Source organism: Schistocerca nitens, chromosome 1 (genome assembly GCF_023898315.1).
Source record: "Schistocerca nitens isolate TAMUIC-IGC-003100 chromosome 1, iqSchNite1.1, whole genome shotgun sequence".
NCBI lineage: Eukaryota > Metazoa > Arthropoda > Insecta > Orthoptera > Acrididae > Schistocerca > Schistocerca nitens.
Window position 1 is genome coordinate 528,043,891 of NC_064614.1, and position 27,802 is coordinate 528,071,692.

Genomic DNA, 27,802 nt, shown 5'->3' on the forward strand with positions numbered 1-27,802 from the left:
GAGATATATGTAACCAAGTGCATGAATGATAGATCAAGCAATGAAATTCCACTGATCTGATTATCATGACTTCGTGTCGCAGCAGCAACAGCAATAGTAGTAATAGTTTTATTCATATGCAGATCATGTTTACAAAAGTATTGGGCATATCTTGGTATTACAATTTAGGAACAGCCAAAATAATGTAATTCATATATACATGCATTTACATACTTCGTCTAGTCTGACAATGATGGGGCACGTAGTCGGCCGCTGCCCTTCCGTAGTAACCATCAACAGCATTTGCCCAAAGTAATTTCGAGAAATCACGGTAAATCTAAATCAGGGTTGCCACATGAAGACTGAAGCCTCCACCCAGCCCAAAATAAAAACCAGTCTGTTTAAACCAGTGTCCTTCATTCGTTTTATCTCTAGTGTACAATCATTTTTGCCAAGATGATGTTTAATAATATAAAATGCTTAGAAAATTAGTTCGAAATACTTATTTAGTTAAATCTCTTTTACTGCGTAAAACAATTACACCAAAAACCTGCACTTAAATAGGAAAATGATGTCTCAACATTCCATTGGTCTTCATCACATTATCAAAAGTTGTTAGTTGAATTATGAATACATTTTGTTGATACGTCGTTTTGAGAAAAAATACAATAAAATGATACCGGCGTCTAAACGTCAAAAACATCTTCACTGTTCAATGCTGAAACTTCTCAACCCAGCCCTTTCTGTGATCGTACTGGCTACGTACACATATGTAAACAAACAAGGCAAAGAGTGGTCAAAATAAGGATACATCACAAAAACAATACTCTAACGACATTAATGTTATATGTACCTCGAACTACCAATCGAAATCTCCCACCTATAAACACACGGAGTGGCAATCGGCACAACCACATAAACAATCGAAAATATCGATTGTTCCATGGGATCGAACATCATAAAATTGAATAGTACATGTTAGTTTGAGCAGTTGCCAGAGAGCGCCAGAAAACGGGCATTACTGCGCATGAGCAGCTACGGTGACGTAGGAAGCTTGTGCTCCGTGTTTGCTCTGCTCGTACGCTTTTCGTCGCATTTATGTTTAGAATTTCGTGGGTACTGGGGCATCAAGTGACAATGTGCCACACTGTGGCACGTTGTTCGTCTGGAGTTATTGATCTTGGGGCAATTGTTTTATCATATCTTAACCAGATAACGAATGCAAAATAAGGAAGCAGTCCTTGGCAAAATATTAATTTCAAAACTAGACTCTACAGCTCTAAGTTCCCTAATAATTTGATATGTGGTGGCCTTAACATAGATTTTTTTGTTTGCATTATTTTATGCTATTATGCAACATTTGCAATCAGATCTACATTTACTCAACACTACATTGAAAAAAGCTAGTAAGAAGGAATAAAAATTTCTTACAAAAATAAATCGATTTGAGTTGCTTGAATAGACCAGAACTAAGAACAGTAAGTTACTTCATACGCACAATATATTTCATATATGAATCCGCGTGCGGCAAAGTGTACTGCACGAAGTGTAGTGTAATAACACCTCTATGACTGTGCTTTGTATACTCTGTGGCATTATTCTGCGGAGGGAAGCCTAACAGACACATCATTGTGGTCCAAAACCACTCGGAAGTGGCGTCAAAATGACGTATAAGCAAACACGCTGCACACTTGTCGAATGTCGAGTATCGAGATCCGTGGTCGAGTCGAGCTACGTGAAAGTTTTCGTACCACACTGGAGTGTATGTTAAAACGTCCGTGCGTGTGTGCTGAATCGTCCTGAAACGAGTGTGATCCGCTGATATGTGACCGTAATGTGAAAGAAATGTGGCTGTTATCGCACGTACACTGTAGCGGAGAAATGGAAATGTATTTATAAATTACGTAGAAGTAAATAAATCGTACGGATTCTTAGCTTACCGGATTTTACCTGTTTCTTGACCATGCTGTGATTGATCTGCTTATTCTGTCGAGTACCAAATAGGTAGCATAAAATGTTATACACCTAAATAATAAATGCAGTATTTCCGTTACACATTCCATAAACCATCATGTATAACCCTTGAGAGAAGCTAAACATTGCCATTGCTTACGAGAAATAGCATTTGTTGTGGAGTACGCACCTCATACTGGGGGGAAAAAACAAACTGTTAAGAATAGTGTCGTAATAAGGCTATAAATTTTCGTTTCCTGGGATACATAAGATTCCAGTGCAGTTACAATGAAATATTGGTTTACCAAGAGCTGTTACTTGTGTTAAAAAAAAATTTCTAAATTATGCCGTCTAAATTTTGCCGTCTTCTCAGTTAATTGTGAAAACAACTTTTCAGAAGAAGCAGGCTTTGTTATACATTTAAGGGGTAGTTGTTTGGCTATACATAGGACAGATAATCTTTTATATTAATAATAGTTTCTATGATCATACAAATGAATTTTGATCATGCAAAAGGGGCCTTAAAGGATCATGAAAGAAACCTCCAAGGGCAACATAAAATTCTTTAAAAAACTACTTCCTGTGTTCATTATACCACAGTTAAATTTGTAAGAATACTTGTGTGTTGTGCCATGCAGTGTCACACAAAAACTATATATGATTTAAGAAGAATGGGTAAATAACTTGACTGCATAAGAAACAAGGCAGTTTGCTATGGGGTGCATAGCTCACTCAGCAAGAAAGAAGAGTAAATGACAGGCTGTGTTACAAAGAGTGTTGTCTTAAACCTTTCACATTATTTCCACTTTCCTGGCAATTTAACTATGCACAATTCATAGCTGAATGAAATATTTCATTTTGTATATGAATCCAGGTCATGTGGACTTTCTTCTCATGTGGCTGTGACTTCAGTTTTGGAAAATTTTACTAAAAATTTACAAACAGAACGCTATGAAGCTTTCCATAAAGCATTCTTGTAACCATTCTTACTGTGAGTGCATATAAAAATTAGTTCTGCACCCCTCCAGTATCACAGTACATTTACATTTTGCACCACATAATGCAGAGTAACTGTAGATTTGATTCAGATGTTCAAATACTGAGAGATGTAAGGTATTTATTGTGCTACACAGTTTTGATTAAGAAATTGTCTCCAGAAAACACTTGTTTTACTAATGCATCTGGTATCCTGTAAATAATAAGATAATCTGATACACTACAGTCTGACAAGACGACCAAATTTAAAGAGACTACAGTAACAGCTATGTTACATTAACTGTGATTAAGAAGACAGGCTACTGTTTGCCTTAAAGATAACACTGAAAGAAAATCATTTCTGCTGCCATCTGTAAATTAAGTAGCAGTCTGACTTTCTATTGAGATAAAGCCATGTGTTATTTAAACTTGTTGTTGATGCTGTGATACATACAGGTTCTGAATTTTGAAAATTCCAGTAACACTTCAAATTAAAGTAAATGAGACATTGGTAACAAATGCATGTAGTGTTGCAATCTTCTTAAAAAGGTACAGTACTTTGTATCTGTTACTGACAGCTTCAAGTTATCAGGTTCAGTTAACAGTGCAATTGAACATCTGAGACCACTCCCTACAAATAACTTCAGTAAAATGGAAATGACACTCACTTCTTCCTAAGTAGCAGCATCCATCATAAAATCGTTCAAGTATTCTAGTGAAGTTTTTCAAAGTGTATTCATGTGAGTTGAGTTGTACCTCAAATTATTTGTGTAATCAATATCTTATCAGTGGAACATTTCCAGGCTGGCTAAAATATGCCTAAGTTAAGCATCTGTACAAGAACAGCGTTAAAGAGATACTATCAATTATTGATCATTTTCACTTTTGCTGGTGTCTTCAAAAATATTTGAAAAGGTTGTGTCTAAGCATCTCCTTAAGCATCCGACTGCAAACAATATATCATCAAAGTCACAGTTCGGGTTCCTTATGCTTACTGATATAGAGAAGGGTATTTGCACATACAATTGGAATAATTCATAAGAAAACAAGTTAGAGGCTACTGGCATTCTCTGTGACCTGTCAAAAGCCCTTGACTATGGATCACAGCTTTCTCTCAAGAGAATTAGAATATTGTGATGTCACTGGCAGTGCTGCAAAATGGTTAGAGTCTGACCTAACTAAAAGGAAACAAGGGTGTCACTGCCAATACATGCAGAGTAAGCAAATAGTCTTCATCTGATTGGGAAGTAATTACATGTGGTGCTCCTCAAGGTTCCATCTTGAATCTGTTGTTTATTCCTGTCTACAGTAATGACCTCATCTGTTAAATTGCCAGATGCTAAGTTTGTTTTGTTGGCACATGACACAAACATTGCAACAAATAGCAAGTCAAGTACAGATTTAGAAATTGCTACTATCAAATTTTCACTTACAATAAATGGTTTAGAAGTAATTTACTGTCATTAAACTTTTGGAAAGACCCACTATATGCAGATAAGAACCTGTAAGAAATTTGTTTCCAGGATGTGTATAATGTACGAAGACATGCAGATAGAAGCAGTTGACAGTGTTAAATTTCTCGGGTTACAACTCAGTAATAAATTCAGTTAGGAAGGGTGTGTACCACAAAATTGCTGAAGCACCTAAACAAGTTTGTATTTGCAATGGGAATGATGTCAGATGTAGGAGATAGAAAAAAAAAAAAAACTTGCTTACTTCATTTGCTTTCATATTTTGAGGTACCTCATCAAACCGAGCAAAAGTTTTTAGACTGCAGAAGCACGTAATAAGACTCAATTGTGTTGTAAATTCCATATAATCATGTACAAATCTGAGCAAGGAAGTGGGTACTCTAACCAATGCTTCAGTATATTGATCCCTTAAAGAAATTGGTTGCAAATAACATGTTTATTTCCAGACAATAGCTCAGCACATAGTAAAATACTAGGAACAATAAGACCTAAAATTGCTTACCTTGGTCCAAAGAGGAGTCCAGTTTACGGGAACACACATTTTCAATAAATTGCCAGCTACCATTAAAAAGTTTGTTTCAGAAACAGCACAGTTTAAACAGAGTTTGAAAGATTTTTAGGCAGGCAGCTCCTCTATAAATGAATATCTTAACAGGGACTGTTAGACCAGCTTAAGTAAAAATGTCTTAGATTTGGCTTTACAACAGTTAAGATTAGGTGTTGTGTGTTTGATAAATTTGTTAAAAGTGCATAACTGTTTCATTCTGAGTGTATTAATTCTGTAAACGTTGGCAGTCCCAGTTTATCTGTTATGTATTCACATATCTTTAAAGTATCCTGACATGTGATCAGCGAATTGTTATATTCAGATGGTCTTTGTTTTTTATGTTGTACTTTGACATATTCCATATCCAAGAAACCAATCTCATTTTTGAGTCTATAGAATGAGAACTGAATCTAATGTAGTAAAATACATCTGAGGATGTTAAACATGGCTTCAGTTATCAGCATAGATGTGTAGTCGTTTCAGTTGCTAAGATGAGTACTTAAAGATACCAGTGATATTTATTATGGGTTTATTATGTTAATCATACCTGTGTACACCCAGTTCAATTGATAAGCCACTCTTATGGCTATAATTTATATGTAAAATATTGTCAGGATAGAGCAGTTGTCATATCCAATCACTCAATGAATGCTACTTTTATGTCAGGTCTTTCGTTCCACTGTTGAATCTTCGAATTGTGTGTAATGAACTGGCAAGAGCTACAGACAGTGCCATGATATACAGCCAAGCATTTTAAATGCATGTTGAATCAGAGCTTGAAGATGATACTCATTAGTTAAAAACCTTTTTTGAATTTGTATACCGTTACTTTAATATTTCCATCCCCCTCAAAACATTGGTAATACAAATCACAGTAAGGATTGTACACTAAATTAATTCCTCTGCAACAGGAACAACACCCCTTTAAACATACGTCTGCAAGTCGTGGTTTCACCTTCTACAATACTTCACTCCCGGTCTCACTCCCTTCCCAAGGACTGCACACTTTTCATGTCTTTACACAATACTGTTACATCAGTGTGCAAATTTTAGTCTTTGTATTTTATCCTTGCTACCTTCAGAATTTCCTAGTGTATAGTCCAGCCAACAGTGTCAAAAGCTTTCTCTATATCCTCTTGTAAGATTTTTCATAGGACCAATACTGCCTCATGTGTTGCTACTTTTTCCCAGATACCAAAGTAATGTTTCCTGAGGTCAGTTGGCACCTACCAGTTTGTCAACTATTCTTTACTTAATTTGTGTCAAACTACAACCATGACTTGCCACACTGATAGTTCTGTAATATTTCCAACTTTCAGTGCCTGGTTTTTGTGGAATAGGAATTATTACTTCCTTCTGAAACGTGAAGGTTTTTCACTTGTCTCTTATCTTGCATACCACATGAAATAGTTCGACTTGGCTGTCTGTCTGAAGGATCTCCACAAATGTGAGGGAATGTCTACTCCAGGTGCCTTGTTTGGGTGCAGGTCTTTCATCACCATGTGAAATTATTCTCTTAGTCTATCTCCCACCTAGTCTTCATCTGTCTCTTATAATATTGTACTCTAATTTCTCTTGTTATAGTAAGCAGTTTAAGTAAGAGCCTGTATTTACTCTTTTGATGAATTTTATACACAATCTAATGTACCTTAGGTTAAAGGTAAGTTAAACAATCCCCATTCTTCCTGCTACAATAAAAATATTCAGAAAGAATATGTACAATCTGAATGCCTTGACACAGTGTATTTTTTGGAAAGTGGTCCATACATGAAGGTAGTTACCAGTCCTTTGTGCATTTAATAAAGTTTTTTCTGCTCTGTTCATATAACACTAAGGTTTTTGGTTAGTCTATCTCTACAATAGGATGCAGCTGGCTGAAATATCCAGAAATGATATGGAAATAACTTAATCCAACAAAAGTGACTGCTTATGGCAACCTTTATACTTTTGGGGAACCCTGCCTCCTTTTCACGAGTTTGTAAATGACTTTTTTCTTAATCTTCCTTAATGTGGCACAAATCAACTCTTCCATCATAACAGTTACCATCAACGACAGAGTGAAACTGAAATAAGGTTGTGATACATAAGGAATATCAGTCACATGTTACCTATGTGGATTGCTAGTGTTTGTAACAGAAGCCTCTTTAATAAATTTAATAAATCTAAAAGGAAAACTTAGCAGCAGAGTGCAAAATCACATGACATTCAAGGCAAAGGTTTCTTAGTTGCATGTGAAACATACCTTGAAGAATATACTTTGCTCCTGCTGAGCTGATCTAAACCACTTAAAGGGTTCAAAGTTGTACTGAAGTATCACCATTATGTAGTACTACTACTGAATGCAGCCTGTTTTGTCGGCTTTGGTGAATAATAGTCAGTAAAAACCTTACTAATTTATATGAAGCTGGTATCCGTACAGATACCATTGGTGATCTTGCAGCTCTCTAAGAATGAAATTATAATGAAATCCAGACCTTGAGCCGCTTACAGGTGTTGATAATTAGGTATATTCTGCACACAATTTCTGATCTGTTATTGCCACATTTCCCATGAAATGATAATATCTTACACACACACAACTCAGGTCACCAAGCTACAGAATTGTTATACAGAAACAAAAAATATAAATATCAATCTATTTTATTGGGCATTTACATATTATTACAGCTTACTACAATCAATGTTAAAAATATTACATGAACATAAATCCATCTGCCACACAGCAAAAAATAAGCTTAAATGGATAATTCAAAATTTAACTTGACACAGAATAGCCTTAAAAATTGAAATTGTATCAAGTGTCATCAGTGAAGAACTAAACATTTTTAAGTGTTGACACATGAACTGCAATCCACCATAATGGGTTACAAATACTCAGTTTAAGAATATAAAACATTTCTCCAACCACAGTTTTACTTCACTTGGCTCATACTGGAAGGAAATCCTAGGTTTACCACCTGACAGTGGATCAATACTGTGGCTATGGCAATCTCTTCCACAATCACCAACTGAGGAACTGTTTATAGTTTGTACAGAAAATTTGAAAACTGTTTTTCATATCAATCAGGACACTCATTTCTAAAGCACCTCCTTTAACTGTCTCAAAGATAGCTGAAACACTATCTCTCTGCCTCTCCAGCGAATCAGCACACACACATGCTAACAATAGCTTGTAAAGGAAATACAAATTCAGGTGCACGATGGAATGACATCATACAGCCAATAATTTGGCTCTAGATACATTTATTGATAATTTCACTGGGACACACATACCAGGTCTAATGAATACTACATTTTACCCCACTGAAAAAAAAAATTATATTCACACATATTGGACCTTGTAATGTACAAATAAAGCATTGTTTGACGAGACTAGATTGCAGAATCATGCTGACGAGTGGCACAAGGAATAAAGCAATCACATGATTTGTTACAAACATGGTATAGGTGCCAATGGAGGAGTGAAACCATCACTTTTTTCTATCAGAGCTGTTAGCAAAGAGATCTTTTGAAGAAGTACAGGGATAGTTGTTATATGCAACATACAAAACAACAACACGATATGCCTTTATTTTTTTTTTATAGCTGTAAAGAGTAATGTGGGTTATTTGGTTTTCTTTTTCATTCAAGTTGAAAATGCGAGATCCATTCATGAAGCACTAGACATTTTCAAGGATTGGAATCCCACCTACTGGGTTACTGATTTCTTATAGTCTGAGATAAACGCAACTGATCAAGCATTTCCTCAGACAAAAGTTTACTTGTGCCTTTTCAGTCAAACAGGTTCGAGGAAGATGGCTGAATAAATACCAAATGACATGAAGAGATTTCTGGGCATGTGGCAAGAAATTTCAGAATCACCAACAGAGAATTTACAGATCATACAGAAGAGATAGTGAGGCTTCTCAGAAAAACGAATATGCATCACCGTACGTTTAACAGCAGTGGCTATTGGTACATGAAAAGTGAGTGGAAGCTTATGAGGACAAGGGCAATTTTGATACCATTGACATTACAAGTGGAGTTGACGCCATGAACAAGATTGTAAACTTTTTTTTTTCCTAAAATGGAACACAGATGGGACCTTCAATGGGGCTACTAGGGATATAAGAAATCAATTTCTTCCAAGCCTAATTAGAAAGTACTGTCTGCAGAATTCTGCCATCAAATCATAACAGACATGTTCCACTGTTTTTTTTTTTTTTTTTTTTTTTTTTTTTTTTAAAAAGCAAGTTTGTGAAACATGTCATGCAGTGATATGCACCAGGGAAAGTTGAATTAACTGCAAGATTAGTGAATGTGAAGTTGGACAATGTTTTGTATGGAGAGTACAATGTTCAAAGACTAATTATGTTGTAAGCTTTGCTCTACCAAACTGCGCATGTGAAGATTTTGAGATATATAAATACCCATGCAAGCATTTCTGTGCAATCTTTATTTTCTATCCAGAGTGGGGTTTTGATAAAATACCAGAAAGCTGCAGGAATAGCCCATTAATCTGTCTTCACAAGATGTACAGGTTTGGTTTCAGAAGTGTGTGTGCAGTAATTTCACATGAAAACAGTAGCAATGAGGACACAGTTGAGGAAACACATACAGAGCATCACACTGATACCTTAACCATTTCTTTGCAGCAATTTGAAGTGAAGGTGTTGTTCAAACAGGTTTATAATCTCACATACAACTGTATCAACAGTGAAACATTATGAAAAGTACTTGAATCACTCAGCAACTGTGTGCCAGATTTGCAGTTAGCGAACCCTGAAATTTGTGGTCTCCCCACAGCTGTGCCATCAAATTCCCAACAATAATATTAAGTAAGATGCCATTACTTTTACAGGGCCTGGCATAAATACCCCTCTCATTGTAATGTTCATATATTTGTGCCTTAATGGATAATTAACTACTAAGGAATAGATCACATGGAGGTCATAGCATTCCATTCGAAGGATCAAACAATAAGAGCTACCTAAAAAATACAAATAAGGGAGATCTTTATGCCAAGTTCTGTAAGCAAACTTTGTCACACATTTGAATTTTTAAGTAGAAGTAGTGAAAAATATTTCTCTGTGGAAAGTTAATAAGGTAGTTATATTGACCGTGATTTGTATTTCCTTTACCCAAACAACAATGTCTACTTCTCATTACAAGAAATTCTTGGATTGTTGAGAAACTGTTCAAAAATTACAATCAAGTTGCAAACATTTATGTGCCACAACAAATGGCAGTTTGATACACACGTGAAATACCATATGGATTGTTTTCCTTCCGGAATACTATCAATCTTCCAAGATATCCTTGGAATATAACAGTCTTCATGCAATCTGGTGTGAATTTTCCCATGGACTGAACCCAGAAATCCATCATAACTGAACCTAACAAATAAATTAACAAGTAATTGAGTTATGCAACATGAAGACAACTGATACACATGTTTTCAAGGCACAATTCCAAAATTTAGTACTCACTTCTTTTGGTGCCCAATGACATTGCTCACCAGCTGCAATGCCCAGAACTACTTTACAACTGAATTTAATAAACATTACTGGTATTCCAGTAACAGTAATTGCTTCTGTGTGGTACCTGCAGTAACTCTGCAAAGTTATTAAGAACATTAGAACCAAGGTGGTAGATATCCAATATGTAGGTAACTGGTACACATTAAGCTTCCAAAGCAAATAAAAAAAAAGTCAATACTTACTTCATTTGGTCCCAATGACATTGCTGACCAGATACCATATCAAGGAAACACCATACTCTTCTGTCAGAGTGATACTGGGCAATCTCATGTTCATTAACAGGGCAGTCTATCTTTTTCTCTGTTTCACGTGAATCACTAGACATGTATTGAAGCAAGTGAGAGTAAGTGCATTCTTACTTGGAAAAAGAAATGCAAAATCTTTCCTCCATCAGTCATACGACATCTCAATGCCACTAAGATATATCTTATTTATTTTTTCCACCTTTTCAATTCTCAACATTGTCCCATATTTGAATTAACCTAATTTAAAGTTAAAATCTTTTACTTCATATTTTAAAAAGTTTGCAAGTTCTACACTACCATCTAGTTTAATTCCTCAGAAAAATCTTTTCTCCAATGAACAACGAAAAATCCAGGATGGAATGTAACAATATTATGAAAAGGATAGTTGTTGCTGCTCACCAAATGGTGAAGATGCTGAGTCACAGAAAGGCACAACAAAAAGACTGTCGGACTCATCTTTCGGGCAACAAGGGCCTTTTCAAAAGCGCGCGCGCACACTCGCTCACTCACAAACACACACACAAATGTAGCAACTATCCTTTTTATAATATTTTATCTATTGCTACTTCAAAATTCAAATGTGCAACAAAGTTTAAAAGCAGAGACCAACATAAAGACCTCATAGCATTCCATCTCGAGGCTCAGAAATGACGGAGCTTATTTGTATTTTACATAGACAAAGAGCTATCTAAAATTCAAATAAACCGTCATTTCTTACCCTTCAAATGGGAAGTTATAATGTGTTTAAGACAGATCTTGTAAGGCTTTTGGCATCGTTCTTCGCTATTGTTTGGAAGTTGATGGAACTGCTAATGGGAGACCACCAACTTCAGGATTTGCTAATTGCAAATCTTGCACACAGTTGCTCAGTGATTCAAGTACTTTTTGTAATGTTTCGCTGTTGCTGCAGTTGTATGTGAGATTATAAATCTGTTTACACAGCTCCCTTGCTTCAAACTGCTGCAAAGGAATATTCTGGGTTTGAACAACACCATCTGTATTTGCTGCCTCGACATCCTCCTCAACCTCGACAGCCTCCTCAACCTCGATAGCCTCCTCAACCTCGACAGCCTCCTCAGCTGCTTCAACTGCCTCCTCAACAGCTTCGTCACTACTACTGCCTTCATATGAAATTACTGAAGAGCCACTTCTAAAGCCCACCCCATACATTTCATCAAGACAGATTAATGGACTAGTCTTATAACTTTCTGGCATTTTATCAAAACCCCACTCTGGGTAAAAAATAAAGATTGCACAGAAATGCTTGCATGGGTATTTATATCTCCGAAAATCTTCACATATGCAATCTGGTATATCAAAGTTTACAACATAATTACAGTTTTTGGACTTTGCACTCTCCACACAAAATGAACCATCCGATCTCCTACTCACTGATCTTGCAGTTAACTCAACTTTTGCTGATGCATATCGCTGCATGACATGTTTCACAAACTTGTTTGTTTTTTTTATGCAAAAACAGTGGAACATCATTGTTATAAGCTTTGATGGCAGAATTCTGCAGACAGTACTTTCTAATTAGGCTTGGAAGAAACTGGTTTATTATAACCTTAGTAACCCCAGTTAAAGTCCTGTCTGAATTGTGTTTAAGGAAAAAATGTTTTACAACCTTGTTCATGGCTCCAACTCAGTGTCAATAGTTGCAAATCTGCCCTTGTCCTCATACGCTTTCACCCATCTTTCACATACCGTTAGCCATTGCTGCTGAAAGTATGGCCATGCACGCTCGTTTCTCCGAGAAACCTCATGCGTACGCAACTCTTCTATGCGATCTCTAAATTCTCTCTCTGTTGGTGATTCTGAAATTTCTTGCCACATATCCAGAAATGTCTTCATGTCATTTGGTACACGTAGATTATCCTTTTTTTTCAACCATCTTCCCCATGCCTGTTTTCGATGGAAAAGGCACAAGTAAACTTTTGTCTGAGGGAATGCTTGCTCAATTGCATTTATCTCAGACTCCGAGAAATCAGTAACCCAATAGAGGGGATTCCAATCCTTGTTCCAGTCCTTGAAAATGTCTAGTGCTTCATGAATGAATCTTGCATTTTCAATCTGAATGAAAAAAAAACCGACAACCAAATAGCCCACATTACTCTTAACAGCTATAAAAAATAAAGAATATCATACGTTGTTGTTTTGTATGTTGCATCTAACAAACAACTACCCCCATACTTCTTCAAAAGATCTCTCTGCCAACTGCTCTGATAGCAAAAAAGTAATGGTTTCACTTCTCCATTGGCTCCCGTACAATGTCTATAATAAATCATGCGATTGTTCGAGTCTTTGTGCCACTCATCAACCTGATTCTGCAGTCTAGTCTCGTCAAACAATACTTTATTTGTACCATAAAGGGTCCGATAAATGTGACTGTAAATAGTTTTCTCTGTGGGGTAGAAGGTAGTATTCATTTGACCTGGCATGTGTGTCCCAGTGAAATTGATTTCAACAAATCTGTCTAGATCCAACTTAATGACTTTGAGAGATGTCATGCCACTGAGTACTAAGTTTTTGATTTCCTTTACAAGTGAAGGATGTATGTACCCACTTGCTTCAACACTTTCAGTAGCATGGGTGTGTGCACTTGCTGGGGAAGCAGTCAAATAATAACAGATAGCTCTTAGGCGGGCATGGCAATGCCAAATCTTTCTGTAGACTTGCAAGAACCTGTAAGACAAAAATGTATCAATTATTTAATTAAGAGCATTAAAAACAATAGATTTTAAAGTATACCGTCAACTGATCATGTAAAATTTTCTCCAAGCAGAACCCAAACTGGATACTTACTTTTGCCTTGGTATCCCTGTGTTCAGTTTCTGAGTGCATACTATAATCAGGATACACCCTTATACACTTCATATTTAAAGTTGCTGGGCAGTTAGATTTTCTAGTATCCATGATCCTCAATCTCTTACGAGGAGTCACATGGTCTTCCTAAAGAGGGTAAAGAACTACTATAAAATTTATTTAATAAACTTTCCCTGTAACGAACTTGTTTTATGGAAAGTAAGTATATCTTAACACAGCATGATATTACCAAGTGCTCAGGTACACTAGACTCTTTACTTTCATAGTATTTTGGCCCCAAAACACAGTGCCTCGACCACACACTCTCCACTGCAAATGCACAACCAAAAAAGGGGATAGGGACATGTCCCTGCATTTGCTTGAAGAAATGCTTTGTTTTACCTGGAACAGTTAATATATTTCTCACAGACAAAAAAACATTGTTATTGTTAAATAATTCACATATGTTATTGTTAATTAACTAAATACAATGTGAGAAAACATTTCATTCATTTGACAGGTATTGTCAAAGTTCTGAACTGATGGAAGCAGATTGTCTATCTACTTTACATAGTACTGGAGCAAACTTTTACAGGATGTCACACCTATTGTATCTAGCAAAGAAATGGAACTGTCTGCCATGTGCAATGAGGATACCATACTGATTTCGGGCAACTGAAGTGCTTTATTGTGGTTCCAATAAATGTGGAATTAATATTCTTTGTAAACAAAGGAGATGTGAAGAACACTTATATAGAAAAATGTAATTACTATAAATGTGGAATTACAAAAAATAAACTTAACTAGGAGACAATAAAGCTAAACATGCCTGTCAATAGGTTCAATGAGCTGACTACTGTTTTACATATCAACACCACAATTATCAAAAACCATTTCAACATGAACACAGCAGTATAGATTCATTAAAATTATTTGTTAGTTGGCATCTGTCACTTGTTGCTAAAGTGTTGGCACACCGGCTGCTACTGTATTATAGGCAACAAACAGAGCAGGTCACTCAGCAAGTGCTGTTCAATTTAATTTTCATGTTAAAAAAAGTAGGTTTAGCTCAATAGAGGCAGAGCACAGGTTGGGATTACGAAAGGATGGGAGACGTATGCATGTAACTCTGGACAGTTTTGGAAGTGGCCATTATGAAATAACATGAATATGACATGCTCTGCTGACAACTGGTTTTGGAGTGACCAATGGCATAACTGTGGCAGATACGACATTTTATAGCCCAGAATTTAAACTCATTTGATAACCTAACCATAACATGATGTGCAATATATCCTAGAAAATGGCATTCAGCATTCTACAGAAGAACTGTTAATCGTACTTTGTTCACAACAATTAATACACTGACCACGGGCAGTCGCAGCAGAGCCTCACACCTAATGCTGTTGCCTGGCCTGGCTTGATGGTGAAACATCCAACACTAAGCATGTGACAGGAAACTAGCTGAAGCTATTCTCTATAAGCAAACTCAAGGGGAAAAAAAAAAAATTGTATTTCAATGCTAAAAGCAAACTAATTTCTTCCTTTCATTAATTATGGCACCTGAAACTGTCCTCACACAAGCTGCATGGACTGCCAAATTACCAACTAATGAGCAGTCCTGGTTTGTATTCAGTTACAGGTTATAGGTGACAAGCTGATTTCAAATGAAATAATGATATGAAGAAGAAATATAAGGAATTAAAAAGTAAATACAATGTCGAAAATGACACAGCAGAGTGTTAGAAATAAAACTGCATCCAAACCTATTAACTAAATAAAAATAATGAAGTAATTTTGATAATATTTTGGTATAAAAAATATGAAAGAATCTGTCAAGACTCAAATCCACAACTTTATATGGATCAGGAATGTTTCTTATCCGTTGCACTATGCCACCACTCTACATTACACTAATGTAAGATTATTTGGTCCCAACGATCATGTGCTACCTTCAACGAGATCAGCCTTTCACATTATGTTACGATGTGAAAGCTAGCTCTAGCACCATAAAGATATTGTAAGGATACGTAGTTATGCCTACTGTCTGAAAATGTTGTTTAAGGCCAATCTTGTTGAAGGCAGCAAATGATTGCATGGCGTTCAAACACATCAAGAAAGGAAGTCAGACAAGAAAATGGAAGTGGATTGATCAGCTGTTGTGGCAGTCAGGAAATGGCGAACAGAGATAGTTTGGACCTGACGCATTCAGCACTCTGGAGGAAACCAGCTCCAACAGGAATTGTCAACCAACTAATAATTTTAACCAGCCTATTATCAAATGCAAGTGTGTAAAAATTACTGAGTGTATGGCTGTGAAAATGGATAAATGACAAACAAGTCAACACAGAGGAAAATAATTAATACAATTCTGCCTTGCATATCACAACAACTATTAACAATAACAAAAACAGTCAATTCCATCAATTGTTAGTGCAGCTTAGAAAGAAATGTCCATTTAAAGTAGCCTATATATACTATCCCTAATTCCAGCAAACTAAGTTCTTCCTTCAAGTATACATATATGAACTAAAATGGTAAACCACAGAAAGTAATTAATGCAGCAGTTCACTTACTTTTCATAACATCTGAAGAAGGCTCTTTAAAACGACTACTTCTAACGCAGTATGAAAACCCCACAGTTTTCAGCTGATCGAGAAGTGTTTCCACCTGAGAATAAAGTGACCAGTAGCATAAACTGAGGGTAACTACACTTAAGGTTAACTGGGAAACATGAATGAAGAGGGAAATTTTAGGCTTTACAAAATTCAGTTATTTAATGTACACAGCCTTTCATCACATCTGATGTTTTTGACAGCTAAAGTAAGTAAGTGTTATGTTATTAATCATGGATGACTTAACAAAATTGGGAGTTCATTTGTTTGCTCTTTTGCTTTTATTCCATTGTTATTCACTGACCACAAATTATGTTACTGTTGACTTCAGTTAAAATTGTGATCATAAAATGTTCTTTCAGTTGTGATTATGATGATGAAAAATATTTTCCAAGTGCACATGAAGTTTAATGACCTAGTTTTGGGGTTAACTGATCAGTGCTTCAGTTAACCTCATTTCAAGCACGCCTTGCCTTATGTCAACAAAAGCTTTATTAAGCATAATAATTATGCATACTATGAATTCCAGGTTGTATATACTAAGAATAAGACAATCACCAATCAAAACTATCCAGTACAACTGATGAAAGTTGAAACTGGTTAATACATCCATGAAATTTTTTTTGTAAAAATTACAAAATGATTTCTCTCCTACAATTGAAAAATATCAGTTTTCAGCTGTCAAACTCTTAACAAAAGTGGAAGAAAGACCTCTGACTACATTACTTCAATACAACGTCCATTAAGCTTAATCACAAAATCTGCAAGCATCTTGGCACATTAATTTGCAAAGGGATTGAAATCTGTGACAAAGACCTGGGAAAGAGAGCATGATACGACGAATTGCTCACAGAATTCATGAAACTTCCATTACGTACATGAGACACTCCCCTCAAGGACCACAACTTATGATTCTGCATAATCATCATATGAAAAAAAACAGCATAATTTTGCATACTCTGCCACATCATACAAGCCATAAGCTATGACTTCTTGTCTTGAAGTCTTACTTAAGTTATTGTATGATACAGGAAATTATCTAATGACAAATAGAGCAAAATCAATCACGATCTGGGCTGGTTAGCCAGAATTCCTCCTTATCACCAACAGAAATAATACAGCACTTTTAAGGCTTATTTGACTGATACACTCCAAACTTAAAAATAATTTGCCATCTATTTCTACTACTGGTATTCCTGACAAGGTTATAGATGCAGACCTCAACATTTCTCCTCCTCGAGAAGTCAACACTATCCAGTAGAAGAACTGAGATAATATCTCCAGAAGACATTTTGCCTCATACCAAGTCTTATGTTGTGAGACGAAAAACTAAGAAAAATAAATAAATGACTTAATAACTCACTCCCATCATCATTATCTCCAGTAAAAGCCAGATCAATAGAAGAAATTAAAATAAAATCTAGCAGGGCAATAAGAAGAGTGTAGATGTGAAAGAACACCTGTAAGAGAAGTTTAACTTTGAGGGCTTCAAAGTGTCATAACGTTCTATACCCTATGAGGACCCATATTCACCAATGAGTATTTCTAAAGACTAAAACAGCTTACATTATCATCGAAATTTCAGTGTGGTGCTGAGAAAATTTTAGATCCTGACAGACTTTGTCTACCAATATAATCCAGGAATCCCAATAGAGTTCCAACATTATCCACACATACTTAAGCAGCCACCTAAGCAGTGGTAATAATTGAAACATCGTAACATGTATTAATTAAGTGGACAGTTATTACTGAGCAATGGTATCCTGAACAAAAAGCTCTCACTCAGCATCCATCAACAATACACCTTTGCTCAGAATTCAGTAGGGAGGCCCAACGTGGTCATGTTGCAACATTTGCATAAAGTGGCATTCATTACAGTGCTATTGATGAAAACAGTTGTTTCATAGTTGATGTCACTGACCTTGCTGAAACTTTGGTGAGAAACTAAGGATCTTACAGTCATTTGAATTACAGAGCTCCATATCCCTGCATAGACAGTTTTCTAGTTAATCTCTGAATTCAGTACCTCAATGAAATTCAGCTCAGTGCCAGCACAAAGAAAACAGCAGTAATGGATTTTTGCAATTATGCACTGGAGCTGATAGTGCAATTAGAAAGAACTACGTAAAATCCAGGGAAAATGCAGGATACATTTATGTGGAATACAGAGCCCACGCTCTGGCAATGACATTAGCTGCAAATATACTGCTTTTTATTTTCCTTTTGCATGATTGTTCCCAGGCCCTGAGCCCCATTTTCATGTGTGTGTCTTCTAAATTATGCCATTTACTCGAGACGACGTTTGCGCTTGAGCTGCTGCAATGTTCAGTTTCTCTTACTGTAATACATAGATGACGAACTCACAAACGGCGAATTTTGAAACAAAGTTGCCATTAACTTCCTAAACACCGATCATTAATTACAATATTCCACGTGTATATGTTACAGTAAAGGTAATGTAACAATGCAGCACCTCACAACGAAAACAAAAAACTGCATAATACATAAAAAAACTCACTTAAAAATTGGAATCAGATCGCGGAAAGCGACATATAAAATTTATTAAAATGAAATCTTAACTGGCAGCCAGCCAATTCTAACATAAAATTATTATTACCTCCTCCAACGAATTAAAATAGCCTGAAATCAGGCCATCCTCCGAAACTCTGAAATCTTTCAGAGCGTCACGAAAGATGTTTTCATACACCTGAGACATTTTGCTCGATAGCGAAAACACAACCACTCAAGATACACGGTCAGTATGACAGTGCAGAACAAAGCAGACGCTTTTCCCACTAACTCGATTCGACCACAGATCTCGATCAGTCGACAAGTGTGCAGCGCGTTTGCGTATACGTCATTTTGACGTCACTTCCGAGTGGTTTTGGACCACAATGATGTGTCTGTTAGTGCTAAGTTCACCGGACTTGGATACGATGTGACGTCATTATGACGTATACACGCTACATCGAAAACGATAGAAACCGTATATCGACTATTCGACTTTTGTGAACTTTCGAGAGGTTGTGACAGAAAGGCCCGTCCACACGTTACGATCTGTCTGCGCAAATGTCTGCGCACATCACATCTGCGCAGACAGATCGTTGCGTGTGGACAGAAGATTTGCACCAACCTCAGGTGTGTACAAACCTGGAAGTTGGAGTTGGAGGTTTGAGCGAAACCTCTCAAATCTGTGGGTTCAAACCACATCTGCGCAGACAAGTTGGAGCGTGTGGACAGGAGATCGCCGCAAATCTGGCGCGAAACAGCTGTTTGCTCATCTAGTGTTTGTATTTGTGCGCACCGGGCATTAAATTGGCTGATACTCGTCAGTGTTCTCGAGAGTTTGTAAGTGAATTCATTGAAATATGTAGAAACCACCCATGTACCCATGTTTGTGGAAGATTAAAAGTAAAGAATATAGTGACCGAGACAAAAAGACTGCAGCATACAATGCTCTAATTGAGTTATCCAAAGTTCAGAAATCTAGATCTGGTGTAGGAGTAGATCAAGTATACCAGCCAACGTTATGGTATTTTGATCTGCTTGGCTTTCTTAGTGATCAAGAAACACCAAGACCAAGCAGGAGTACAATTGAAGATGAAATTGGAGTGTCAATGTTACCGCCAGCCGTTCATGAGGAGAAATTGCCCTTCCCATACAATTATTTTTCTCATAATATGAAGGGTTACGAGCTTTAAGAGATAATTATAAGTTTCGACATCCATCCGCAAATAATTTCGCCAGTCGTTAGGTTCGTCCTGCAACTCTCTCAGTAAATTTACGTGAGAAAACTGCTTTCGCTTTAGCAGCCACTGTCTACACCATTTTGCCCGCTTTCTCTGTTTCCTGCGGTTGGTCTGAATGTTTTTTGCAACACAAGTTGCGAACACAGACCACAATAGAACTTCCTCCATTTCTATATTTCAAAATAACTGAATTAAATGTTTGACGTTTAGGGGGAGCGTAGTCGCTTGCCACTGATATTTCTTTTCTACACCGACAGATGGCGGGCGAGTAGTAGATTGGGGTTTGTGTCGTGTGAACACACCACATTTGCAGCGATCTTTTGCATGTACAGACATCTGCACCGATGTCTGCGCAGACAGATCGTTGCGTGTGGACCGGGCTTAACGCTGTGCTCTGCGCCATTCGTTTAGATGTGTTTTGCGTTCCTTGCGTTTAAATCTTGAATTGTACCGTGTTTGTGTCCTGTGCGTTGTTTTTCGTTTGCTCGTCTCTAATTATGTGTTCAACATTCGAGAGACTAATGAGAGAAAAGCTGAAAGAGTTCAGCATCGATGACGACGGGCAATTGCGTGGTTATTGTGAATCTCAAGCAGAAATTGATGTACTTCTGACCCAGCTGAAGTGCGTCGGTTATTCGTACTCGGTGAGATGAAGCACTCAGCAGCCAAAATCTTTAGATGCTTCAAGGCACTAACCTTTGGTTAAGATTACATTGAGAAATCCACTTCCCCTCGTATTTCATCTCCGGTCGACGATTTTTCTTCAACAATGCCTCATATTTTTCTTTTTAAGTTCGAAATTCAATCATTCTACACACCAGTCATTACTGGACACTAAGGTACCTGCCTCTGCGGTTCCTAGTGTAAAATTACTTGGAATTATGGTTGATAAGAGACTATCTTGGGATGGACATATAAATTACTTAGCTAACAAACTTGCACGAGTTCTCTTTCAGCTATATAAATTAAGAAAAAAAAATCAGCAAGAGTATGCTGCTACAATCTAATATGTACTGACAAGACCAATTGTATGAAACCATACTAAAATATTGATAATAAATAAATATTATTTTCTGCGTAAGCGTTCAATACAACTATCACACAATCTAATCTGGTCGGGACACAAGAAGACTTCACTTTTTTACGACACGTGTTGTCTGTGGTGTTTTCAAGGCCACGGTCAGGAATATTTCTATTAATATCCAGCTCTTTTACTTTTATTTTGGCGAAATACATATACGCTGCCACACTGAGCTGTTATCAGAATCGCAAACCACTAGCTGACGACAGTTTAGAATCTCGAACGTTCGTAAAAGTCGATAGCTGTGTTAATCGACTAAAGTGTATATACGTCATAATGACGTCACGTCATATCCAGGTTGGGTGAACTTAGCATCCTCCTTATTCTGCAACGTGTTGAGGTTATGCTGTGAAACGATTTCTGTGCAACAATGTATGTCGATCCCCCCCCATGAACCATGGATCTTGCCGTTGGTGGGGAGACTTGCGTGCCTCAGCGATACAGATGGCCGTACCGTAGGTGCAACCACAATGGAGGGGTATCTGTTGAGAGGCCAGACAAACATGTGGTTCCTGAAGAGGGGCAGCAGCCTTTTCAGTAGTTGCAGGGGCAACAGTCTGGATGATTGACTGATCTGGCCTTGTAACATTAACCAAAACGGCCTTGCTGTTCTGGTACTGCGAACGGCTGAAAACAAGGGGAAACTACAGCCGTAATTTTTCCCGAGGGCATGCAGCTTTTTTGTATGGATAAATGATGATGGCGTCCTCTTGGGTAAAATATTCCGGACGTAAAATAGTCCCCCATTCTGATCTCCGGGCGGGGACTACTCTTGAGGACGTTGTTATCAGGAGAAAGAAAACTGGCGTTCTACGGATCGGAGCGTGGAATGTCAGATCCCTTAATCAGGCAGGTAGGTTAGAAAATTTAAAAAGGGAAATGGATAGGTTAAAGTTAGATATAGTGGGAATTAGTGAAGTTTGGTGGCAGGAGGAACAAGACTTTTTGTCAGGTGATTACAGGGTTATAAATACAAAATCAAATAGAGGTAATGCAGGAGCAGGTTTAATAATGAATAAAAAAATAGGAGTGCATGATAGCTACTACAAACAGCATAGTGAACGCATTGTTGTGGCCAAGATAGACACAAAGCCCATGCCTACTACAGTAGTACAAGTTTATATGCCAACTAGCTCTGTAGATAATGAAGAAATAGATGAAATGTATGATGAGATAAAAGAAATTATTCAGGTAGTGAAGGGAGACGAAAATTTAATAGTCATGGGTGACTGGAATTCGTCAGTAGGAAAAGGGAGAGAAGGAAACATAGTAGGTGAATATGGATTGGGGGGAAGAAATGAAAGAGGAAGCCGCCTTGTAGAATTTTGCACAGAGCATAACTTAATCATAGCTAACATTTGGTTCAAGAATCATAAAAGAAGGATTGTATACCTGGAAGAATCCTGGAGATACTAAAAGGTATCAGATAGATTATATAATGGTAAGACAGAGATTTAGGAACCAGGTTTTAAATTGTAAGACATTTCCAGGGGCAGATGTGGATTCTGACCACAATCTATTGGTTATGAACTGCAGATTGAAACTGAAGAAACTGCAAAAAGGTGGGAATTCAAGGAGATGGTACCTGGATAAACTGACTAAACCAGAGGTTGTAGAGAGTTTCAGGGAGAGCATAAGGGAACAACTGACAGGAATGGGGGAAAGAAATACAGTAGAAGAAGAATGGGTAGCTTTGAGGGATGAAGTAGTGAAAGCGGCAGAGGATCAAGTAGGTAAAAAGATGAGGGTTAATAAAAATCCTTGGGTAACAGAAGAAATATTGAATTTAATTGATGAAAGGAGAAAATATAAAAATGCAGTAAATGAGGCAGGCAAAAAGGAATACAAACGTCTCAAAAATGAGATCGACAGGAAGTGCAAAATGGCTAAGCAGGGATGGCTAGAGGACAAATGTAAGGATGTAGAGGCTTGTCTCACTAGGGGTAAGATAGATACTGCCTACAGGAAAATTAAAGAGACCTTTGGAGAGAAGAGAACCACTTGTATGAATATCAAGAGCTCAGATGGCAACCCAGTTCTAAGCAAAGAAGGGAAGGCAGAAAGGTGGAAGGATTATATAGAGGGTCTATACAAGGGCGATGTACTTGAGGACAATATTATGGAAATGGAAGAGGATGTAGATGAAGACGGAATGGGAGATAAAATACTGCGTGAAGAGTTTGACAGAGCACTGAAAGACCTGAGTCGAAACAAGGCCCCGGGAGTAGACAACATTCCATTAGAACTACTGATGGCCTTGGGAGAGCTAATCATGACAAAACTCTACCATCTGGTGAGCAAGATGTATGAGACAGGCGAAATACCCTCAGACTTCAAGAAGAATATAATAATTCCAATCCCAAAGAAAGCAGGTGTTGACAGATGTGAAAATTACCGAACTCTCAGTTTAATAAGTCACAGCTGCAAAATACTAACGCGAATTCTTTACAGACGAATGGAAAAACTGGTAGAAGCGGACCTCGGGGAAGATCAGTTTGGATTCCGTAGAAATGTTGGAACACGTGAGGCAATACTAACCTTACGACTTATCTTAGAAGAAAGATTAAGAAAAGGCAAACCTACGTTTCTAGCATTTGTAGACTTAGTGAAAGCTTTTGACAACGTTAACTGGAATACCCTCTTTCAAATTCTGAAGGTCGCAGGGGTAAAATACAGGGAGCGAAAGGCTATTTACAATTTGTACAGAAACCAGATGGCACTTATAAGAGTCGAGGGGCATGAAAGGGAAGCAGTGGTTGGGAAAGGAGTGAGACAGGGTTGTAGCCTCTCCCCGATGTTATTCAATCTGTATATTGAGCAAGCAGTAAAGGAAACAAAAGAAAAATTCGGAGTAGGTATTAAAATTCATGGAGAAGAAGTATAAACTTTGAGGTTCGCCGATGACATTGTAATTCTGTCAGAGACAGCAAAGGACTTGGAAGAGCAGTTGAACGGAATGGACAGTGTCTTGAAAGGAGGATATAAGATGAACATCAACAAAAGCAAAACGAGGATAATGGAATGTAGTCAAATTAAATTGGGTGATGCTGAGGAAATTAGATTAGGAAATGAGACAAAGTAGTAAAGGAGTTTTGCTATTTAGGGAGTAAAATAACTGATGATGGTCGAAGTAGAGAGGATATAAAATGTAGACTGGCAATGGGAAGGAAAGCGTTTCTGAAGAAGAGAAATTTGTTAACATCGAGTATAGATTTAAGTGTCAGGAAGTCGTTTCTGAAAGTATTTGTATGCAGTGTAGCCATGTATGGAAGTGAAACATGGACGATAACTAGTTTGGACAAAAAGAGAATAGACGCTTTCAAAATGTGGTGCTACAGAAGAATGCTGAAGATAAGGTGGGTAGATCACGTAACTAATGAGGAGGTATTGAATAGAATTGGGGAGAAGTTTGTGGCACAACTTGACTAGAAGAAGGGATCGGTTGGTAGGACATATTTTGAGGCATCAAGGGATCATAAATTTAGCATTGGAGGGCAGCGTGGAGGGTAAAAATCGTAGAGGGGGACCAAGAGATGAATACACTAAGCAGATTCAGAAGGATGTATGTTGCAGTAGGTACTGGGAGATGAAGAAGCTTGCACAGGATAGAGTAGCATGGAGAGGTGCATCAAAGCAGTCTCAGGACTGAAGACCACAACAGCAACAACATGTATGTCGATTGAAGGAAGTAAGCTGAAATTTCTATGTGATACAGGCAAAGCAAAAAGTCGCGTGGAATATTGCTTCTGAAGATTATTTGAACAAAAATTCGAGATGTATTGCTCTGAGCGCCACGTATTGGATAATAGGTCTCCGATCATGTTTCTGTAACGAAAAAGATACCGTAAATTTCGTAGTATGAAAACTGAGAAGAATAAGCCAAAAATTTTTGAAAAGTGTATATGAAAACTATGAACGAATATTCATCTTGCTTGAAAGCACAAGAAGTGAAAGACGAAAACCGAATTTCGGAAACCGTTTTTCGCTGTCGTCTTTACATGTTTGGCTCTAAAGCGGATTTGCTAGCCCAGCCTGACCCATTTCCTGATTCAGTCAACACAGTCGTTATTTCTCTTTGTTGGAATTGTCTGAAGAATATATTTCGCGTGAAACTGTGGCGAAGTGCATCATGTGGAATATAATAGACTGTCTGATACTACTTACGCTCTGAGTTTGACGTATGTAATTAAATGTTCCCAGGTTGTTGTGTTCAATGTATTTTACCTGGAAGTGCAAATATAGTTACTGGCACTAAATGTGTTTTACTCATTATTACTTATTCATCTGTGTCGACTTCAATAGGTTATGGGCCCAGTGATGCATTTGGAATAAGTATATACGTAATATAATAGTGAGAAAGTATTGGAAAAGTTCCAAGTAGTGCACTTGTGTGAAGTACGAGTTATCCTTACAAGATGAACGCAACTCTTTTGTATTAGTCTTCGGTATTATTCTTTTCGTCAAGAAATATCAAAGTTACCGTTAGAACGAACGCGGCACAAATTCCGCTGATTGAAAGACTTATGGGTCGCGAAAACTATGCGACGTGGAAATTTGCAGTAGAAGCGTATTTACGTTTAGACGACCTATGGGATGTGGTGGATGGGACAATGAAATCCACAGATCAGAATTATTCAAGTAAGGATAGGGAAGCAAAATCAAAGTTGATATTACTAGTTGACCCAGTGTATTATGTTCACGTTGAAAAAGCTGAAATGGCGAAGGACGTCTGGGACAAATTACGAAGTGCATTTGAAGATGGAGGTCTTACAAGGAAAGTAGGATTATTACGTGAGTTAATTATGACTCACCTGGACAAATGCAAGAATGTAGACGAATACGTCAACAATACAAATATGCCACGTGGAACCGAATGAGAAACATTGGGTTTGAGATCGCTAACGAATGGATAGGGAGACTACTGTTGACAGGACTGCCCGAATAGTACATGCTTATGATTATGGGGCTGGAAAGCTCAGGTATACCGATCACGGGTGACAAGTGTTAAAGTGAAAATCGTACAGGATGCAAAGAGTACTTGAAGCTGTCATGTATTGGAGAAAGAAACTGCATGTGCTCTTTATTCAAAAACCCAAAAGAAGAAATCAATGAGGTGCTATAGATGTCAGAAGAAGGGGCATATTGCATCTCAGTGCAGAAAAAAAGTAAACCCAAGGTCAGACACGCAGGAAAAGAGATATGTTGCTGATAGCCCAGAGAGAGGGACCAATAAGAAAGGTAAGACACTTTCATGTTTTTATTCTTTTGGAGATGTGGGTAATCATCAACTGGAATTGATTTTAGACTCAGGTGCATCTGTGCATATTGTTAAAGACTGATCTCTTCTTTATGATGTTAAAGATAATACTCATATGGGAATATCTACTGTTGATGGCAGCAAGCTCCAGTATCATTTCGCTGGGAAACTAGACCTACATGTAAGTGTAAATGGTGAACCCAATATGGTTACAGCACATGATGTTCATTATGTAAAAAATGTTGATGCTAACGTACTGTCTGTAGGGGAAATTATCAAGAAGAGAAATACAGTCATTTTTGACATGCATTGAGCAAGATTAATCACTGAAAATGGTGAAGTTATAACTACAGCAAGTAATAAAAGGGGTATTTTTATATTGGATACCATTGACAGTAAACATAGAAATGTTGGTCATTAAGTATACTCAGCAGAAGGTTTTTTACGGCACCACAGACTTGGACACCTAAATAGAAAGAGTATGTCTTTATTGGGGGATATGGTGAAGGGAATACAGAATTATAGTGTAACCAAGGACCCTTGTGAGATATGCATGAAAGGAAAACGAGCGAAACTACCTTTTAAGACAAGTAAAAGTAAATCTACAGATGTCTTACAGTTAATCCATACAGATGTATGTGGCTTGATGGAGTGCAAATCCATAGGTGGGAGCCATTATTTTCCTCCTTTTTTTGATGATTATTCACAATATGCTCATGTTCATTTTTTTAGTTCCAAAGACCAAGTGAGTGACTTTTTTGAGGAATATTGTAATATGGTCGAAAGGTGGACGGGAAAGAAGGTTAAGATCATGGGGTTTGATAATGGCAGAGAATATCTTAACCAGAAATTGAAGACACTTCTGGCAAAAATGGGAATCAGGCATCAAACTACCATAAGGTACAGCCCATCTCAAAATTGGGTTGCTGAGAGGGCTAATAAGACCATTGTCGAAAAAGCAAGGAGTATTATAACTGATGCTGGATTATCAAAAGATTTTTGGGCAGAGGCGGTATCAACAGCTGTATGTTTGTACAATAGATCACCTACAAAAGCATTAAAGAATAAAAAACCCTATGAGATATGAGTAGGTAGGAAACTTGACCTAATCTATATAAGGGTTTTGTGAGAATTCAAAGGACTACCGATTAATGGATCCATTGAATAAAAGGATTGTTACAAGCAGAGATGTAGTATTCTTTGAAAATAGAAAGGACTCTGAAGAGCGCAAGAGTATTAAGTTAACTGCACCTCATTCCATGCGTGATACCTTACGTGAAGAAAGAGAAAGTGAATAACAGGAAGAGGACAGTCAAGGGCAAATGGAGACTATTTATGATGACAATGTGTTTTAGGGCGAACAAAATGAAGAGAATAATGCAAGGTGTTCTTCTCATGTACCTACCAAAACCAAAAGAATATCTGGATTTTGCAATGTATGCAACCCAGTCTTTTAATGATGAGTCAGCAACAGCAGAAGAAGGAATGAGCGGCCTGACCTCTCAAGAATAGAAAGAAGGGACGAAGAGAGAATTGGAATCTTTATCTCAGATCAGAACCTTTAAATGGGTAAATATACCAGCAGATAAGAAGCCATTACAGGCA

The 27,802-nt window shown here is 37.4% G+C and overlaps 1 protein-coding gene and 1 long non-coding RNA gene across 17 annotated transcripts in view; both read right to left on the reverse strand.

Moving 5' to 3' along the window:
- The window catches only part of LOC126253413 (broad-complex core protein isoforms 1/2/3/4/5-like), a 492,630-nt gene extending 491,662 nt beyond the window's left edge, over positions 1-968 (reverse strand). For 10 of the 13 annotated variants that reach the window (XR_007545956.1, XM_049954773.1, XM_049954806.1 and 7 more), the window contains exon 1: positions 214-821. The gene's annotated coding sequence lies outside the window, so the exon portion shown is untranslated. The other 3 variants (XM_049954738.1, XM_049954747.1, XM_049954754.1) reach the window with 3 other exon arrangements.
- A 6,582-nt stretch (positions 969-7,550) lies between these two features.
- LOC126253473 (uncharacterized) lies at positions 7,551-18,913 on the reverse strand. 4 transcript variants are annotated; one of them, XR_007545969.1, is made up of 8 exons: positions 18,728-18,913; positions 16,072-16,165; positions 13,746-13,897; positions 13,496-13,642; positions 11,753-13,375; positions 10,628-11,698; positions 10,395-10,520; positions 7,551-10,301 (listed from the first exon to the last, which is right to left on the reverse strand). It is a non-coding gene; the product is annotated as an uncharacterized LOC126253473 (long non-coding RNA). The 4 variants fall into 4 exon arrangements; XR_007545968.1 differs by having other exon boundaries at positions 10,628-11,716; XR_007545967.1 differs by having other exon boundaries at positions 10,628-13,375.
- Between the last annotated feature and the right edge of the window lie 8,889 nt (positions 18,914-27,802).